This window comes from Pteropus medius, unplaced genomic scaffold (assembly GCF_902729225.1).
Source record: "Pteropus medius unplaced genomic scaffold, Ma_sr-lr_union100, whole genome shotgun sequence".
NCBI lineage: Eukaryota > Metazoa > Chordata > Mammalia > Chiroptera > Pteropodidae > Pteropus > Pteropus medius.
This window is the reverse complement of record NW_024349800.1, coordinates 782,603-803,080: the sequence shown is the minus strand read 5'-3', so window position 1 is coordinate 803,080 and position 20,478 is coordinate 782,603. Positions and strand designations below refer to the sequence as shown.

Sequence of the window (20,478 nt, the reverse complement as noted above, 5' to 3'; positions counted from 1 at the left end):
CATGCTGGTCCACTACTCCAGGTCACAGTGCTGGATGTATACGTGAGCCTATGTGGGAGGCTCTCTCAGCAGGGAAGCAGGTGAATACCACCAATATCCCCATTAAATGGCCAGATGGAGCTATAAAAAAAGGGGGGTGGGGTAGGTCTTGGCCTAACCTCACCTAATTCCTGGGCAAATTATATGACTATTACTGCTTTCAGCCTCCTAGTAGTCAGGGTAGTTGGTTAGCAGCAAAATGTAATCAGACCATTGGGATCCAAAGCCGCAATGAAAAGCAGAATCATTCAGAGGTAGAGCATTTCTATAGGACAAATGCCCTCCTCCTCAGCACATAAGAAAAGCAGGGAGAGAAGCTGCTCTAGATTAAAACAGGCCTGAGATATAATCATCCAATGCATGTGGGATCCCTGATGGGATGTAGCATGAAAAACCAGCTGAAAGAGACACAGAGCCTAATTGAGGGACTCCAAGGATGGACTGAGGACCAGGTGATATCAAGGGACAGCTGATCATTCTGTAAGACATGATGGCTGACATTTTTTAAAAGATTAATATTTTAAATATCATCATGTCTATAATATGCTCTAACATACTTCTGCATGAAAAAAATAATCAAAGGCGATATGGCAAAATGTTAACAACTATGAAATCTAAGATGACTGGATGTCCTTTCTGGCTGTCTATATTTTGGATTGTCACTCTCCATAATGAAAAGTCACAAAGGCAGTTGGTATTTAGGTGAGAATGAAGGATGAGGAGTCACCAACACACAGTCTGGGAGTGCATCCAGCCTATGGGGTGAATCTTTGACTATTAAGCTGAAGATCCAGTGTGGGCTCAAGGCAGGAGCTGAGGGCAGATTGAGGTCACAGCCTGGGCTGTCACAGCTTTGGTCTTGGTTGACCAGATCCCTGCTGTGGGTAGGGGCAGTAGGGATTCTGATGTAGCCTTGGATTGGGTTCTTAAGCCATAACTTGAACAAGGCAAGACAGAGCTGTGGAGGGTAGACGATACTCAATGATGGTCCATTCTCAGGGAGCATCTGCAGAGACAGGTGGCTGAGTATGCTGTGTGGAGACAGCCCCCCACCACAGGCCAAATGGGGGCAGGCAAGGTCAGGGACAGAGGTCTGTGGCATATCAATGTCGGTGCCTCAGGATGCTACTTGAACCTCAGCTGCCTTCACTCATCCTCATTGCAAGCTCTTCTCTGTCATTCTCACTGCTGCTCCCCACCTCCAAAAAAAATAGTAACAACACAAATACACATCCCTACAGTAAGGTAACACCACCTCCTTTGATAAATTAACCTCATACCCATCCATAGCAGGCCCTAGATAAAAAAAAAACTCTCTGGGCTGGCGAGGCCCAGATAGCCTTGGGAGACACAAATTCATCACCAGTAACGTCATTACTAAAAGTGGGATCTTGCTTTACTTGACTTCAAATCACAAGGTATAGAAATTCTTCCTTTTTCCAGTTCTCAGAACCTTCAGATTCTGACAAGAATAGGCTTGCCAGAGCTAGCAAATAAAAATACAAGACATGTAGCTACAGTGAAATTTCAGATAAACAATGCATAATTATTTAATGTATGTATGTCCTGTGCAATATTTGGAACATACTTATTCATTGTTTATCTGAAATTCCAATTTAACACCCTACATTTTTACCAGTCAACCCTGGATATGAATAGTCTCAGGTTTGTGCTGGTATGGCTTGAAAACTTTTTAAATATTTGCAGGGGATCTCTCTTTTAAACATGAGGCAGTTACATCAAAACACGGACTCTCAAACAACTGGGGATGACGGAAGGGAAATAAACATATAAGACATTTGTTGAAATACCAGTTACAAACACATAAGTAATCAAGACCACCTGGCATGCCGGAAGGCAGCAATGTCCCCAGCTCCACCCAGACGCCTGCCCCAAACGGCTGCACTCTGCTCCAAGTCCAACCAGAGATTTATAACATTTAAAATCAGAACATTTTACACTGAAGCTGGATTCCCAACTTCTCTAGGAAAATCAGAAGGGCAGAACAGCAGGGTGTCACTGACCCATTGTGATCAATGCTCACTCTCCACTGCCATCACTGGGCTCCCTGGTTCTTATCTATCCCCCTGGACCTTCCTGGGCCTTGGGCTCCTCTTGTCCACACCCAAAGGAGAGAGGCCCTGAGGTGGGAGTTCCTGCTTTCTCCTGCCCAAGGTCTCCTCCAGAATGTCCAAGTTTCCTGGATTAGGACCTGCCTATTCTCTAAGTGGTGGAACCCTGGGAATTTTGCCCCTTCCAAGTAATGTAGGGAGAAGGCAAGATAATTAAAATATTAATCAAGCTACATTCAGAGACTGCAATATGCTGATCAACTCTGCTGCAGCCAAGCCAGGAGGAAACCTTCAGAACAAAGGAAGATTTCTGCTGGGATTGCTAACAACCCATGCCCCACACCTGTGAAGGAGAACCAGAAACAACAGTCTTTGAATGACTGCCCTACACAAAATAAAATCATTCATTCATTATGGCTAAAACCATGGGGAACCTATGGATTAAAGGATGGGAACTGCCAGCAGGCCTTTCAGGCTACATACTCTTCCCCTTCTCCTTCTCCTTCCTCACTAAATGTCCATATCAAAGGAAATGAGAACTAAAGAATACTACATAAACTGAATTCCCTGAACACTCTGCCTCTGAGGAGACCACACTCTGTGGAGTATTACCATTTTTTAAATAAACTTTCTCTTTAACTTTGGCATGTGTGTTGAATTCTTTCTACACTCTCCACCAAAGGACCCTCTTCTCTCAGTGCAGGGCTTGGGCTGCCCCCGACACTCAGGGAAATTTGCCCTGCCCTGCATCACAAGGAGCCCACTCCTACCTCGTAGGCATCAGTATGTCAATCATATCAGAATCCAGTGGCATTCTCACAGCCATACAGGACATACAACTATAGGAGGGAATACAAATTTACATACTGTCTTAGCCCAGAATCCCCAGAGGCAGAGCCTGAGATGGGTTCTTGAATTAGCAGAAGGGAAAGAGGGAAGCATGATAGAAGAGGTGACAAAGCTGGGCAAAGATATGGCCTCCCCTGGAGCCTAGTGCCAGCCTTATCCCACGGGGCACCCCAGGGTTCATCCCACTCATAGAAACATCAGTCGGTCATGGGCCGAGGTGTGGGGAAGAGGGGAGGTGACCTCCCAGGTACCTGAGGGGATCTAGAGAAGGGCACAGGTGTGAGCCAACATCTGGGGCAGCTGGGGGCAGAGAGCACCTTCAAGAGAGGGGGAACCAGACGAGAAATCAGCAGTAACCACGGAGTCGCCATACAGACCTAAGTATATACACACAGGCAGAAGGCAGGAAGACAGCTTGGTCCCACAAACCATCCAAAAAATACCTTTAATTTATAATTCAGTCTGTGCTCGCCCCAGGCTCAGAAAGGTAAGAAAGTAATGTACTTAAATAGTGTTTGTACACCCATATTCATAGCATTATTCATAACAGCCAAGAGGAAAAAGTTAACCTGTGTCCATCAACAGATGAATGGATAAACAAAATGTGGTCTATACATACAATGAAATATTTTTCAGCCTTAAAAAAAGAAGGAAATTCCCACACAGGCTAGACCATGGATGAACCTTGAGGACATTATTATTATACTTAGCCAAATACAACAGGACAAATGCTGTGTGATTCTACTTATATGAGGTCCCTGGGGTAGTCAAATTCATAGACGGAAAAGGAGAATGGCGGCTGCCAGGGGCATGGGAGGTGGCGGGGAGAGGGAATGGGGAGTTAGTGTTTGATGGGTACAGACTTTCAGTTTTGCAAGATGAAAAAGTTCTGGAGAGAGACGGTGGTGATGGATCCGCAACAATCTGAATGTACTTAATGCCAATGAAGAGGACACTTAAAAATAGTTAAAAGTCAGTTTTATGTTATGTATATTTTGCCATAATAAAAAATAATAACAGGTGTACTACAAAGCCAAAAGCAAATAATAAAAAGGACAGAAAGAGGAAAAGAACGAACTGCACTGATGACCCAACAGGAAATAAGGGCTACTCCTGAGACCTCCCCTTAGTAGTAAGCTTCCTGGCAGCCAAGGTCAAAAGGGAAATTAGAGGATGACCTGGTGCTCCTCATCTGATAAGAGAAGTCATCTAGTTTACTAGGAAAAATTAATTTATTGTTGGCACAAAATGTTAGAAGGAATTTTAACTGCTGATCAGGTTCATATTTATAACTCTCACTTCCTCAGTGCTGACGCAATGCCAAACACTGGACTGAGAGTTTCCAGGGATGTTTATTTTCTTTAACCATGCTCTACAGATAAGAAAACTGAGGCCCAGACAGGGGAAATGATCTCCCCAAAGTCATATCACCAGTAAAAAGTAACACAGGGATTTGAACCCAGGTCTATCTGGCCAAGGGAGTATGACCTGTGTCCATCAGTTTGTAAATATTCATTGGGCACCTGCTACCTGCCAGGCCCTATCATTGGTACTAGGATGTGGCAGTGAACAAGGCCAACAAAGGTCTCACCCTCATATGGCCATCATTCTGGTGGAAGGAAGAGACAAGGAACAAATATATAAGAAGATAATGTTGGCATTGTGAAGGAGAGGGACTGGAGCACTCCTTGGGCAAGAATGGTCAGAGCAGGCCTTACTTAGGAGGTGACACTTCAGCTGAAACTTGTCTGGCAAAAATGTAGTAGCCATGCAAAGATCTGGGGAATGGAATCCCAGGTAGAGGGAACAGCATATGCAATAGCCCTGAAGCAAGAAGCAGCTTGACACATTGTAGCTGGCATGCAAGGAACAAGAGAAGGGAAGGGAGGTGAGTAGCAAGAGGAGAAAAAGTGGGTGATGTGACATGAAAATCAAGGACGGAAGAGGCTTGAAATAGAAGAAAGGTCAGTCACCCACACCCAGTGCCCCAGGGACTCAGCAAAGCATCCAGGACATTTAGTGGACTCTGCTCCAACAGGGTGGTGGGGGCAACCACTAGGTCGCAGCACACTGGGAATTCAAGAAAGGACTAAAGATGCCCTTTTTAAAAAGTCTATGGAAGATTCCAGTCACATAAAGTGCAAAACCAAGTAAAACCTAAACGTCATTTAGAGAACGCAAACACAGGAGGCAGAACAAGAAAGCCAAGACAAATGATCACCATAAAAATCTGGTGGTGGGTACTGAGGCAGAGGGAGGCAGATCGAGAAGGTCCACAGGAGACTGTGGGGGCGGGCAGTGTCCTCTTAATTCACCCAGGTGGTGATTATGTGAGGGCTTGTTCGGTTGTACGTTTTTATGTAATTTTTGTATGTGTGATTTTTCACAAGAGCCTTTTTAAAGAAAGAAAAAAAAAGAGCCAATTGTAGCAGTCCAGAAAAAGGAAACAAAGGCCAAGAAAGTTTTGGCAGAAGAAATGGAGAGGAGGGAAGGGAGGTGAAAAATAGTCACAAATTATCAAAAGAAAAGTGATCAAGTTTGGATTCTGTCTTTAAAGGCATTTTCCTTCACTTCCTTGTGGGCAAAAGTCTGAATAACTGATGGCATCCTTTGCAAAAAGGCAAGTCAGGCTATGAAAGTCAGGCTACAGGGCAGAGGGTTAGGGAAGAGGCCTGGGTCCTTTCAGAGCCTGTGCAAACCAGGCTAGAGGAGAGACAGGCAAAGCAGAAGGCACAGGTGGGATGGCCTGAGATCCCAGAGGAGGAGAGAGGAGCTAGGTCCAAAGCACGGGGATGGGGGGTGGCGGGGACCGAGACGAAGAGGACAACGACCACTGGGTCTCTGAGCAAACACTGGATGCAAAGTGCTGACAAGCAGTGTGACCCCAGGTGGAATGCCATGAACCCTGTGTTCCCACACACTCAATAGTCCCTGTATATTTTCAATGGGTAAGCTCATGAAAATACTGGGAAATGTCACTCAAGTGGAATAGACAGGTTTTTTTCCCCTCTCTTTCCCTCTTGTCCCTAAAAGAAAAAAAGAAAGATGAATAAAAAGCTCCTTAAACCCTGGGTAAAAGCTGACCCTGCATATATAATTACTAATCTCATTACCAACATAAGCAGGAGAAAAATTACAAAGATGAATGTTCATGACTTATAATCAACCTTTGAGAAAAGAAAATGTTGCTTCTGGCACCAAGAAGGAGCTGATATTTTCCTTCCCCTCAATTCACAACTCTGGAAAGAGGAAACACTGCTAGGGTGGAGTGATGAGAAATGGCCCTACCCGAAGCCAAAGCTGAGCTCACTGCTATTCCCACCTGGCATCCCCATGGCCTCCACCCAGCCCCAGACTGACAGGCATTGCATCCTTGACCTCTCCTCTCCCTCCCTCTGTGAGATCTCAAGGCATTCTCTGTCAACTTGCCCATGGTCCTGCCACTGGAGACTTCTTGTCTGATCTCTCATCTCTACTCAAAACCTTAAATGGTTCCTTATCACCTCTGGTCCCTTTGAGAACCTGAGAAAAAGCTATGAATAATCCACCTGCTATACCGAAAAAGGGAAAATACAAACCAAGCATAGTAGTCGACATGGGGTACTTTCTGACCACCCATCATATATCCATCCTGCTTCCAAGAACAGCCCTTGGATTTCATTCTGGGGTCCAGACCACTCCACTATCACTTCAGTGCTTCTCATTCTTTTCACACCACCTAACTCAGGGATGGACACCAAGCCAATCTAAGCCCATGAGAACCAATTCAAGTGAGACACTGGGTAAAACAACCTCTCTCTTTCCCATTGTATTAGACCCGAGATGATTTATCACTGAGGAACCCTGAAGCCATCTTGTCAGGTCTGAGGCTGGAACTAAAAAAAAAAAAAAATGTCAATAGGTGGAAAAAAGAGAAACAGTCATAGTGATAGCTGCTGAGCACCTGGATGGAGCTAACTGAAAATCTAAACTTTACAACAAGACAAACCCATTTTACTTAAGCTAACTTGGACCAGGTTTTCTGTCACTTGCAAATGAGAGTCTTAACAGATATATGGATGTATAGCAAATACAGTTATATATCATATTAGAAGGCTCAGATTTCCTGGAACTTACTCATCGACCCCTGATTGAAGACCCCTAGCCCAAGGAAAAGTGAAAACTCCAAATAGTGACATTCAAAGTCCTTCACCATCTAGCCCCCACCTATCTTTACTAACCCACTTCCCTCTGTTGCCCTCCAACTACCCAATTCCTGCTAGACTGGAAGACTCTGGTTCCCAGCCCTTCATTTTTGCTTGTATCATTATTTCAAATCAGAGTGCCCTCCATTCTGAATCTCTGCATACCTATTTTAAGGCTAAGCCCCAGGGGTGAGTAGATTGGATGGATGGATGGATGGATGGATGGACGGACGGACGGACAAATGGATGGGTGAGTGGATGAATGGATGATGCTCAATGGGCAGGTAGCATATGGAGGAGAGACGGATGAGAGGTAGATTAGGAGAAGGGTAAATGAAGTGGTATGTAGATGGGATGTTGATAAAGAAATGGATGGGTGAGCAAGTGAATGGTAGTTAGATCATGGATAAATGGGTAGTAAATGGATGGTAGATGGAGGACAAAAGGATGGGAAGGTGGGTGAGTGGAGAGATGGGTGAAAAGATGAAGGATGCATAGATGACAAGGTGGGCTAATAGGTGGGTGCATCAGCCTAGGGACAAATGGCCGAGGGATGGCTAGATAACTGGGCAGGTAATGAATGGGTCAGGGGATAAGAGGAAGCATGAACGGTGGGTACATAGGTAGGTGGGCCAGTAGGTGGGTTAGTAGAGCTAGGCAAGTTCTCAACACTCAGTCAATACTGTTCTGAGCCCCCATGGAAACACTCAGAACAAGGTCAGTGGATCTCCCACAGGCCAGCCTCTCAAACAATTCTTGCACCTGGCCTGCATTCATAGCCCAGTTGAGCCGCCTCCCACTGTCTGACCACAGACCAGAGACTCTGGCTCTCTGAGCCTCATTCTCTGGTGTGTTAAATGAGAAACATAGATGGTCCTTCTTCTTACAGGGTGCTATGGGATTAAATTTAAAACAATCACAGAGACTAGCCCCAAGTCATGGTACATCCAAAGCTGATAATTTCTATTCTATTTTAAAAAATTGTTCCAGGACCTAGAAAAAGAAAAAATACTTTCTCCTCTTATTTTATATGATTAGGAAAATCTACATATCAAAAGCAGACATGGATACTGCAACGAGAGAAATATAGACCAGTTTCACTTACGAATCTAGCTGCCAAATCCTAAATAAAATATCAGAAAATTGAGTCCAGCAGCATATTACAGAGATAATAATATACTGTGCCCAAGCAGTTGCCTCAGGAATGCAAGGGTAGTTTAATAGGATATCAATGCAATTCACTAAAAGAAAAATTTTACTTGATTATCTCACTAGATGCTGGGGAAAAAAAGTATTCAATAAAATTTGACATTTTGTGATTTAAAACTGAGAAAAAAGTTTTTCCTGCCAAAGAGGACCATCCACTAGGCTCCTATGGAATGGCCCCTCCCTAGTAGGCACTGAGAATGAGTTCACCCATCTTCCCTTCCAGAGAATAAACTGGTCTTTGGAGGGATTTAACGCCTCCCCAAGAGAACAGCAAGGTGAGATTTTAGGTCTGCAGCAGGCAAGAAGGAGATAAACTTTGGGGCCCACCTATCCTCCAGAGCCTTCCAAATCTTGGCTCAGCCCCTTTCACCCCTTCTCCAGTCCCTGAAGTTGAGTCCAGAGGTACAGTGCAGAGTCCATCTACGCTGAGAAACCAGCAGAAAATGAACTGATCTGGGGCTGGGAATAGAGCCCCGGAGAAGGGCCTAGACCAGGTTTCCAGCCTGTCTCTGGGCTCAAGCAGACATTCTCTTGCTTTCTTTTCTCTTTATGATACAAAAAATTTTTTTCAAGGGAAGCCAAAAGACCAAGAATCTTTTTTATAAGAATGAGGATACTTGTGTGTATGAGAGAGAGAGAAAGACAGAATTAGAATTAGTTTGGGTGTATGAATGCATCTGTGTGCATGTAAGGGGATATGGAGTGGGTGTGTGCATGCAAGGTGTAGTATGTATGAGGTATAAGTGTGGGTGTAACTGTGCAAGACTGTTAGCATATGTGCGCATGAACTGTAAGTGTGTGAGAGGGTGTGTACATGTGAGGTGTGTTTAAGTATCTGTAAGTGTGTCTGAGTCTATAGGCAGTGTGAGTGTGAGAGACTATGTGAGGATGCATGTACATGCACACGCAAGTGCTGGGCGCCCTCACCTGGTGGGTCCCCACCTCTTCTCCAGCCCCAGGTGGTGGGTCACTGATCTCCAATGCCCCTGATCATTCTCCTCTCCTTTGCCCGCTCCCCTCTGCCTGGACCACACTGCCTTCTCAGTCCCCCCATGACTTGCTTTCTGCTCCCTGGACACATCCCTTCCCCTACTTCAGTCACAGCTCCATTGGAGCCCATCTGCTCCTACACCACCACTTCTGTCAAACCTCAGTACAGACAGCCCTGCCACCCTGGACAGGCATATTCTGCTCTTGGCTGCATTTCAGAGTTCCTGCTTCCTCCCCTCCAGCCATAGGATGCTCATTAGGGGCTAGGGCTGGCAGGTGCCTTCCCCACACTAGGAGATGACACCTTATACTGATGTGTCTGCCTGCTGGTCTCCCTGATTGGACTGTGACTCTGAGGCATGAGCCCTGCTCTCCTGCTCAGCCCTGATCCAGAGGCTGGTCCATGTGGACACACAAGAATACTTTTGGTTGGTAAGTGGAGATGGGTGGATTAATTAATTTGTGTGGCACCAGCACAGGTCTGACACAGAACACACAATGACTTATAAATGTGAGTGCAATCAATACTCATCCCAAAAGGGCCTTCACAGGTAAACAAAAACCTACCTGAGGTCACCTGGCACATCAGTGGGGAGCCTCACATGTACCAACCATGGTACATATTCACCCTCATAAGGAAGCCCTTATCTCTTTTTAGACTCACAAGGCCTGGAATTCTAGATGAAGTGGGGTGGAGTAGAATAGCAACAGGTGAAAAGAGACAGAGAGAAGCAGAGACCAAAAGCCAAACAGACAGAAAGGGACAAAAGGAAACAAAGATGATAGTGACAGACAGCAGACCCCGGCTCCCTCAGCTGCTGAGGCATCTGGAAGAAGGCGCCACCAGAGAAACTCTGCAACTGCCCCAGGCCTTTGCCATGCCAGTGCCCCAACTTATTTGCACGGCTGTGAAATTAAGGAATTTCTCAGGGCTGCCAGTGGGGCAGCCATTGTGCAGCAAATAGGTTCTGGCCCAGGCTGTGGTATAACCTCAGACCCCCCAGAGGCTGTCAGCCACCACTGCCAGAGCGTAGACAGACAGGAGGCAGGATCAAGATCTGGACTCCCACAGATGAAGGTTCAAATTGGAACGCAGCTTTTCTCCTAGGCTGCTAGGTGACTCAGATATGTGACCCCCCTGAGCAGCCAAGCTTTCGTCTGCACATTGGCCCCATCACAGCAGCCTCTTAGCAACATAGAGAGGACTAGAGATGATGTAAAGACCCTATCATCATACCTGGCAAACAACAGGCATTCAATACATATTCAATATGAAAAAAACAATTACTGGCCCCAGCTACCCTAAATCTTTCACAGCTCAAGTCTGCCCATTCCTTTGTTCTCTCTGCCAGGCACACCCTTCTGCCCCTTAGCAAACTCCTGTTCATCCCTAAAGACCTAGTTCAATATCCTCTCTTCCAGGAATTGTTTACTCAGATTTCAGGGCTGCCTCTTTTGACCACTCTGCATGCTGTACACAGAGTTCCTGAATCTTCAGAGTTCAGAGAATAAAGGTTTAAAACAAACTCTCAGAGAATAACTGACGCTGCCCATATTCTTACTACTCAAGGTAACTGTGGTTGGGCTAGAAGTCTGGACCCCACAGCCCTCACCTTCTCTCTCCGACTATTTTAACATGAACTATACCAGCTGGTGAAGAGCTACTGTTAAGCAAATAACATCCTCACATTCTCTTTGGTATGGGTCCACCATGTGAGATGGGACAGGGAAAGAAATGTACAGGCCATTTATGTAGAGCATGCCAGAGAGGCTGTATGGATCTCTGCCCCCTTCTCCTGGTAAGAGAGCCCCAATTTTCCTCTAGCGAGCCACTCTCTCCCATCCTCAGGCTATGTGGACCACTGGACGGCCAGAGGCTTCCTTCCCCCATCCACAACGACTGATCAAGAGACAGTCAACAACCCAGTCACACCAGCCCATGCTAAAGCTCCTGAGCCCAAAGGAGTGAGCCTGGAGCTGCTGGGCCACCTGACTGCCACATGGCAGAGCTTGCCTAAGAAAAACACAACATGGAGAATGGAGACATAGCCCTAACAGCAGCACCATAGTCCCTGGATTCAGCCAAGCCTGAAGCTAGAATTTCAATTCCATGACTTATTTGCTTAAGTTGTATTGTACTTTCTATCATCTGCAACCAATAATCTTGAAAACTGTAACAAGAAAGCAAAAATAGCAACTGTACTATATCTGTTGCTAACTAGACTCTAAGAATGTTTGAGTTTCTGGAGTTACAAAACTTCGTCCCTGCAGTATACACCTCTTGGGCCAGCAGCCTGCTTCGCTCGAAGCCCATTCCAGTCAGAGAATGACTGGAGATATGCCCCTAAAGCCTTGTCAATATCATGACTTGGTATCCCGCCCCTGGCCACAGCCAATTAGCCCAGGGTAGGGCTGGGCCAATCAGAGCTCTTTCCCAGGACTTTGACCTAGAACCAAAAACAAAAACAAAAAAAAAAACCCATGGACCATCTCTAGTAGAAAAAAACTATGAGACAGGAGGCCTCCAAGCTGAAGGTGGGCATCTTTAAATCATTTTGAGAGAATCAACCAGGCTCACAGAGAAAATCAAAGACAAAGACAGATGAGTATGAGGCAGTCCTGGTGGCACTGGAGACCCTAGTTGCAGCACTGTGAGGAATGGAGCCTGGGCCACGTGTGGGCTACCCAGTCTACATGCTGAGGGACCACTCCTCCTACCCCATGCAACAGAAGCCACAGCCATTCCAAGGGAGTATAACTGGGTCAGGCACATGTGGCCTTGGGGTTATGGTGGGAGATTTCAGGGACAGGCAGCTAATGTCACCATGTTTCCATCCCCAGCAATTTCCTGCTCTCCTGAAAGCAGGAGATTGGATACTCAATTCAAGAAAACACGTGTGGGGGAGGGTGTAGCAAGAGGACTGTAGCAAATTTTCCTCACACCAGGTCCTGTAGCTAATTAAGGGCCAACCAGCCAATACTGTGGGTGTCACTGGTATTACCCATGAAAAGTAATATTAATGACCTTCACTCACCTGAGCTCAGCAATTTACGGTTTACAAGGAACTTTCCCATTTGGCCAGGCCTAGATCCCCACCTCCTCCAAGAATCCTGGCCCAGCCTCACCTTGTCAGTCTGCACTCCCCTCTCTCAGAACTGTAGCCCTAGTCTAAGTCTCAGCTGGCCTGCTTTCCCCTGACATGGACTCCAGGCTGCAGGACGCCCCAGGCTAACATTCACCTCCAGGGCTCTGCAAAGGCAGAACATAGGGTGCAGAGCTGAGGGATGTAGGAGACAGCCCCTGCATGAGAATGAGCACCAGCCACCACCTGAAAACCCGAGGACTTAGTTTTGGAGAAAACATCCTAGCTAGAGTGGTTCTTCCCTCCTCTGACGGCCCCGCCCAGCAAAAACATGCTAAGGAGGGCCCAGAAAGTGGGTGGGGTCCCAGGAAGATGTGAGGTATGTGATAACCAGCCATAGGGACCTTTCCAAGTAGGGCTAGAGATAACCATACTCTGTGAGATTAGATCTCAGGACAAGGCCCCAGGGTAATGATCCCCTTCACCCTCTTCATATTCTCTTTTAACCAATCACGATGATAGAAAACTCTCAATGCTGTGAACATCTCCTTAAAACTTGCCAATCTTCCTTTTTAACAAAGAGAGGGCATGACTAACTGGCTCAAGGCTGAGGCAGGGAACAGAAGGTGGCAAGGATTTAGTCCTGCTTTGTAGCTGTTAACCTTATATTACTGGTTATTGCTGATTCAGGGCGAGTGATCCTGATTTCTATTTCTATCTACAGTTGTTATAAAAGTCTCTTTTTAAAATAAGTATAAAACAGGGAATAGATTTTAAAAAATATATTCAGTATAATAATGTAAAGGCATAGAAGGCAGGACAATAGATACAATTATGCTAATACTCCCTTTATCAGAAGAGGAAGTCAACACCCACTGGATTCTTCCCAAGAAAGGGCTCAGGGCCCCCATGGAGCCTGCTTCTATCAACCCTGTAATCAGATAACAGTAGCACCCTGGGGGTGCCCCTAGTCAGACAAGGTGGCAGATTTAATCTGCTCTGAAGATATGCAGGGGAACAGAAAGAGACATTGAGATGCTCAGCCAGTGAAGAAGTAATGAGCAGTGGGGAGGGGGGGTAGTCAGGGTGGAGTGGAGAAGCAGGGATCAAGAACAGTACAGGGTACAGTGTGGTTGTGTTTTCAAGAGGATAGAATGTGTCAAGACCAACCGTTTTCTGAGCTGACCCTGATCCTCAGGGGTCCCTGTCCTGCCTCCACACAGTCCCCACTCTGCCCATCTAATATATTCCCCAGTGGGCTACACTCTCCTGCTCAAGACCCTTCCCTGGCTCTCTATGACTCTGACTACAAGCCACAGACTCATGGTGGAGTTGCGGGGAGGCTAGGGCGGGCATTCTCAGGAGTCCCGAGAGGTCTCTATCAGAATATTTTTTAATGCTGTGTTTTCATTGTGAGTAGACTCTAAAAAGAGTATTTTCTGGATCACCAAAAGCTCACTTGGTGACCAAATTCACAACTGGGAATTTAGGGCCAGGATGGGAGACCCAGTCTGAAGAAGGAAGAACTCTGGAAGCCTTATCAAGATCTGGTGTGTCCTGACCACACAGCCCAGGGCTGGCCCCAATGCAAACAATGGCATCTCAGTAATCAGAATAGAGAAAACTGACAGGAGAGTGTGACCATGTAATAATTAAGTACCATATACTTGCCAAAGCCACACTTGGGGCTTTCCATACATCCTCAGTCTTCACACCACCCCTACTAGGTAGGCATTACCATCAGGCTCCTTTTACAGATGGAGACGTTGAGGCTTATTATCCAGAGTCACATGACTCAGGCTAGGCAGGGACCAGTATCCCTGTGCTTCCCACACACCTGGCTGGGCCTTAACTCCACTGTCACTCCACACTTCAGAGCCCTCTCCCCATATTTCTTGCCATTCCTGGGGACTAAATGACAGCAGAGAGAGTTAGGTTATCCCTAATTCACAGATGAAGAAACTGAGGGCCCAAGAGATGAGCTGACCTGACGCCAACAGGGTCTACCTCAAGGCAAACGCCTCCTGTGCCTACAAGCAGCCATCCGCTCCCCAGGCACATGGGTGCTCATTGGCCTCTACCCTGTTGGCCAGGCCAAGACTCCCAGCATCCCCCAGCCCCAGGCAGGCAGGCAACACCACTTCCTCGCCAGCACTGTAACTTGGGCGGGGTCACTCTGGCCTACAATACAGCCCCCTACAAAAAGCCAGTCTCCCCACCCTTGAGGAAGGAAATAACCTTTCCCTAAACCAGCACTTTCATTGCAACACTCTCCATATATGAGAAGACAGAGTCATTTTTGCAGTGTTTCCAAATTCCAATAACTGTGAGGACAATGGTGCAAAACGACACATGGCTTGGCCTGAGAGGAGCCTTGGAAAGAGACCAGCCTAGAGAAGGTGAATTAATGGTGTGTGCGTGCCAGTGGTACCCTGTAATCAAGAGGCAGCCTGCCAGGACAGAACCTGGAGGTGGACAGACCTGGCTCCAGCTCTTCCTCCCCCCAACTTCCCCTCCAACCCACCTCTCCAAGAAAAGCTGGGTTTTCTTCTGTCCCTGTGTCTCCCTCACCCCTCTACCTTCACATCACAGTGCCAGCAGCAGTCCTCCAGGAAGCCCTCCCTGCTGACCACCCCAGCTTTGGCTGGATGCCTTCCTGGCTCTCAGAGCCTCTGTGCTCTACTCCAGGACAGCCCTGACCAAAGAATTTCAGAACTGCCTGTGTGAGTCTCTGGGGCCCTCAAGATGGCCATGGGAGGGACCATGGGATGGCTCATACTAGAGTCCACGGCTAGCGCTGCGTGTGAGAGAGAGAACCCAAAGCCTTGGTCACACATGCCTGGCATGGATGTCCAGAGAGCCACTAAGCAAAAACCTCAACTACACAAACCTCTCCCTGACTGCTCCCAACAACTGCTGGTCAGGGATGCTGACCCTTCTGGAGGAAGGCCACAACTCCCCGCTGTCCAGTAAGGCCTGGCTATAAGTCCCAGCCTGATCCTCCAAGCCAGCTGTGCTGTGGGAAAGCTTTAAAATCTCAGTCAGACCTCCCACTCCCGAAATTGAACCCTCATCACATCCAGAATAAAATCAAAACCCCAGACTCGGCCTGCCCCCTGACCACTCTCCTTGCTCACAGGTGTCCTGTCCTCCAGCTGCTCCCCATCATTTACACCTGCTGTGTCCTCTGCCCTAATGTCTACACTGCACCCAGGATCTGACACTCTCCCTAAAATAGCCCTACCCCCACTCCCAGCCTCAGACCGTTTGGCTTGGCTTGTCTGCTCTTCCTTGCAGGCACAGCCAGCACAGCACACCACAGCGAGCAACCATTTGTCTCCCATATACATTACCCGCCAGGGAGCAAGCTCTGTGGGGGCAGAGGAGTTGCCTTTATCACTGCTTTGTTCCCAGCATTCAGAACAGTGACCAGCACCCAGAAGGTGCTCAATAAATCTCTGCTGAATGAGTGGTCTCATACCTCATTCCAACAATCTTAAGAGATATAGGTTATGGTACCCATTTTACAGATGAGGGAGGCTGAGGTTTAGAGGGGTGAGTCACTGGCCTGAAGAGAGCACAATCTATGAGTGGCAGAGCTGGAATATGAACTTGGTAGGATGCCAAAATGGGGACTTCCCTGTACCCACTGATCTCTGCTTCAGCCTCCATGGGGTCTGGACCTGTCGCTAGTCTCCCAGTCAGTAATCTGTGGAAACAGGCTCAAAACAGAATGATAAGTGCTGTGGCGCCCTCCCCAGAAGGAGCCAGCAACCAAACCACCAGGCGAAACACACATAAGAAAAGGGGGAGAGAGAAATGGTGTTTTCTTTTGTCCATTTTGCCAAACTTTGTAAAAAAAAGTGACTTTGAAACCATCTAATTTTAATCGCAGTGGAAACTTTTGTATACCAAGCCAGAAAGAAGTCAGTGTGTTCCACTACAAGGTCAGTAAAGCAGGGAATTTAAAAACCATCCTTAAACATTTCCACTTAAAACTCAAAAATGAACAGTCACTCACCAACTGCCCAGCTGCTTTTGAATTTAGTGTAATGTTTTAAACAGGCAATACAATCACATGGTTCAACAACCAGAAAATATAAAAAGGTACACTGAGAAGTGTCACCTCATTCTTACACCCTTGTCCGCTGCCTCCCTAGGCAACCACAGGTAACCATAGGTAACCACCGTAAGATACAATCTTGGTGTCTTCTCTCAGTTTGTTTATGCACATCCAAGTAAATGTGAATTTCTATTTCTCATTTTACATAAGAGGTAGCATGCTTTACATACCATTCAGCACCTTATTTTACTCTCTTAGTAGATCCTAGAGATCTTTACAGAAAGAGCATTCCCATTTTTCATAGCTGCAATAATGTTTCATTGTAAGGCTGCACCCGCATCTATTTACGCAGGGTGTGTTACGCTGGATCTCAAATGTCTGTTGGCAGGTCCCCCACCTGCCATTTTTAAGAATGAGAACTGCCCCCGCACAGAATCTGGCACAGGGCTGGCTCTAATGAACAGTTATGAGGCAGCTCAGCACTTCTGCCAACATCCTCTCCATGAAGGCACAAAGTCTCTTGATCTTGCAGCTAGGGAAGGTGTCTTAAAACAGAAATCGATTCTCATCATTCCCTGGCTCAAAACTTCATAGCAGCTTTCTATCTCCCTACACCTGGCCCCTCTCTGCCATCCCTCATCTACTCTAGCCTCCTCCTACTCTGTCCCTCACACATACCAAGCAGGGTCTCGCCTCAGGCCCTTTACACTAGCTATGCCCTCTGTTGCACATTCTCCCTCACCACTCTGGTCTCAGCTCAGAATTGCCCTTCTCAAAGGGACCTTCCTTGCCCATCCGACTTTGGTTGCCCTGCTGGCTTAAGCTCATTTACAGCATCTATGCCTGTGGGAAATCAACTTCATTCATTCCTTTGTTGACCGATTTACGTCACCTCTGCCCCTCCAACTAGAATATAAACTGCATGAGAGCAAAGACAGTGTCTGTGTTGCCCACCATGAGCTCTCTACCCAGACTATGTCTAGTTTCATGTGACTTCCACTCTCAGTCCAGGACAGCCAGGCTCCTGCAGCAGCTCCTGCCTATTACAATTAGTCTTGATGGCCCTCAAGGAGGTCGTGGGCTGGCAGACCACAGCACTGAGAATCCTGTCACAGGCTGAAACTACATCCCAGGGCAAGGCCTTCAGCTGGGGGTGCCCAAGAGTTCAGAAAGCCAGAAAAGAGGACTATACCCAACTGCCTTCTGGCCAGCAGACCCCAGGATTCTATCCCCATCTCTCCTCTAAAGGACCATGAGCACTGATAAACCATCAGACATTACCTACGTTACAAGAGGGAAGACTAAGGCCCAGAAAAGAGAGGGACAGGCCCTCTGTACCACCTTATGCACTCAGGTCCAGCACCTGCCTCCCCAGCAGAAAATTAAACCTTCAGGAGGTACAAGGAAAAGGCTGGGCACTGTCCACCATTTCCAAGTTCCATGTGCCACTGAAGACTGGTCCTCAGTCAGTCAACAAACTTCCAGGAGGCCACATATCATGGTGGCCCTTAGCTTACATTAATTCAGCCACATGCACATGGCAAACGAGAGCAGAGAGTCATGGGAACTAGGACTTAAAATAACTCAGCAGCTGCCCTACTCCATGCCACCCATCAGAGTGCAAGCCAGCCAGGAGGTGAGAGCCACCCCTCCTCTGCCTGAGTCCCTCCTTATAAGGCATCTCATCCACCAGGGCCTACCAGGGGTTTAAGAGAAAAATGCTCATACCTACAGCCCTGAAATATAGGGCAAACATTGAATCTGATGTCCAGTAGGACACACCACAATGCCCCCGAGGCCATGCAGACTCAAGAGACATCTCCACCCTGGTGGACACAGGATCACACTGAACTTGACCATCAAGACCAGAGCAGGAAACTGACTGGGCTTTCAGGCTAATTCAAAGAAACCTTTGTAGTCATGTAGGCCATGTGAGATCTTCATCTTAGGCCCTGAATTTAGCTCCACCTTGACCTCTTCAGAGAATGCAGCTTCACTTCTCTCAGTTGTTCCACAAGTACATAGTAAGTACCTACTGTGTGTCACATGTGGACCTGATTCATGAAATTTGCTGAGGGTCAATGAGACCAAGTCCTTCAACTCATGGATGCACTTAGCAGGAACAAAGAGCATGGCTTTAGGGTCAGGAAAACCTCAGCTGAAATCCCAGCTCTACCCTTTGCTTGTTAGGAGACCCTTTCTGAGCCTCAGTTTCCCCATCTTTCAAGTGGGGGTAAGAATGCGACCTTGCAGGACTGTTGAGAAGATCTGGAAAGAAAAGCAATGGATGAGGCCTTACTCTGAGATCACTTCCTTCCTCTCATGGGGCCCCAGGCCACTGTCTCCTACAATCCAGCAGAAAGTACCTGCCAACCATCACAGAATGCCCTGAGGTTCAGGCCCCTGGCATGCCCTTCAATGCTCTAATGACTAAGGACTTGAACAGTAGGAGGCTCACTCAAAGCTTCCCAGCCAGGCATGAAGGGACTAGCCTATGCCCACTTTGGGCATACAGCAAAAACCGTCCTGTCTATATAGTAGGCATAACCAACGTAGAGGCCTATGCAGGCCAGGCAGGAGCCAAGAATGTGCAAGCAGGCTGGGTGGGGAATGTGGTCAAATGGTGTTCCTGCTCCACTCCCAGTGGCAGCAGGCAGGCAGCACCAGCCAATGGGCATCATGAAGAGATGTGGACTCCGAGGTGCCAGACCTTGTGATTTTTCAAGAGAAGATGGAAATCCGGACTTTTATGTAAAACCTGCCAATTTGTAAATGCTGGCAACTAATTACATTTTCAAAAATAATAATAACATGGTAAGAGCCAAACAAAACATGCAAGGCCAGCCACAACCAGAGCTGGCAGGTTTGCACCAAAGGAACAAGATTCCTTGACTTCATTTATCCCCTGCCCACTCCCTGATCACACAGCTTTGGACACAGGAGAGAAGGGATCAGTGAGGACAACAGTTCCCAGACCCTCCCTTCCTTCTGGTGGAGATCTTCACCCTCAATTTGCATGTGAGGCCCAGAGACCCAATTATTCAGCCACAAACACCAGCCAGTGCCAGGACCATCCACTGAGGCTCGCTTATTCAAGGGCTCTAGATGATAACCAGCACCCAAATCTTTTTTCTTTTCTGGACTGTCATGGTCACATCTGCTGGCTCAGACCAGCTTTGGACCAGTCCAAGTGGCTGTCACAAGTAAAGTGTCAGTAAAGAAGGGAAGGAAGGCACCCCTCCTTAGGAGAGGTGGGAGGGAGAGAAGGTGAGGCGGTGATGAGGAGTGGGGAGGCTGGCAGAGTCAGGCACACCCCTGCAGACTAAGCCCCTTCCCTGTGCTCCCCACAGCCACCCAGACCCAACCTTAAGGAAGCCTCATCCAAGAGCCTTCCCCTACCCTGAAACCTACCTCACTCGGGATAGCCCCAGCACTGTGCCCATGGAGGCGGGACGTGTGAAGAAACGCCTGGGACCATCAAGTTGTTAGCGTATGTGACTGTGTGCAAGATTCACGGGACTGTTTGTGATACCAGGTATGTGACATGTGAGGGGCATGCTTGATAGACATGTGTGGCAGACATGAATGTATCTTAGAGCTGCACACTCATTTAACAGAAACATAACCTTTTGATAAAGAGGCACATATGTCTGGAAGACGTCCGTGTGCAAGGCACGTGTGTATGAAGCATGTGTGAACAAAAGATCCAAGTGTGAGAAGCCCAAATGTGTAAGAGAGACTTGGGGGGAGGTGTGTTCTAAGCGTTGGACTAAGAGACCAGGAGAATGGGGTGACAGAGATAGCGGCGGGTGTGCCCACGCTGAGTGTGCAGGAACTTCTGCTGGTGTATGGCAGTGAGTGTGACTCGGTGGGAGGCTGAGGATCTGTGCAGGCGGGGGTGGTGCCTGACCTAGGATTCCAGTCTTCCCTTCTACAGAAGGGGATGGTGGGGGTGGAGGTGACCGGGCCTCGCGACCGAGGGGCAATAG

The 20,478-nt window shown here is 47.5% G+C and overlaps 1 protein-coding gene and 1 long non-coding RNA gene across 3 annotated transcripts in view; one reads left to right on the top strand and one right to left on the bottom strand.

Annotated features, from left to right (window-relative positions):
* Positions 1-20,478, bottom strand: part of FBLN2 (fibulin 2) — a 96,936-nt gene that overhangs the window by 73,285 nt on the left and 3,173 nt on the right. The window lies entirely within an intron of this gene.
* Positions 19,411-20,478, top strand: part of LOC120621417 (uncharacterized) — a 39,089-nt gene continuing 38,021 nt past the window's right edge. Inside the window, exons 1-2 of one of the 2 annotated variants that reach the window (XR_005658149.1) lie at positions 19,411-19,507; positions 19,840-20,024. This is a non-coding gene — a long non-coding RNA (uncharacterized LOC120621417). Of the gene's footprint in view, positions 20,025-20,478 lie in introns of both variants that reach the window. The other variant, XR_005658148.1, reaches the window with a different exon arrangement.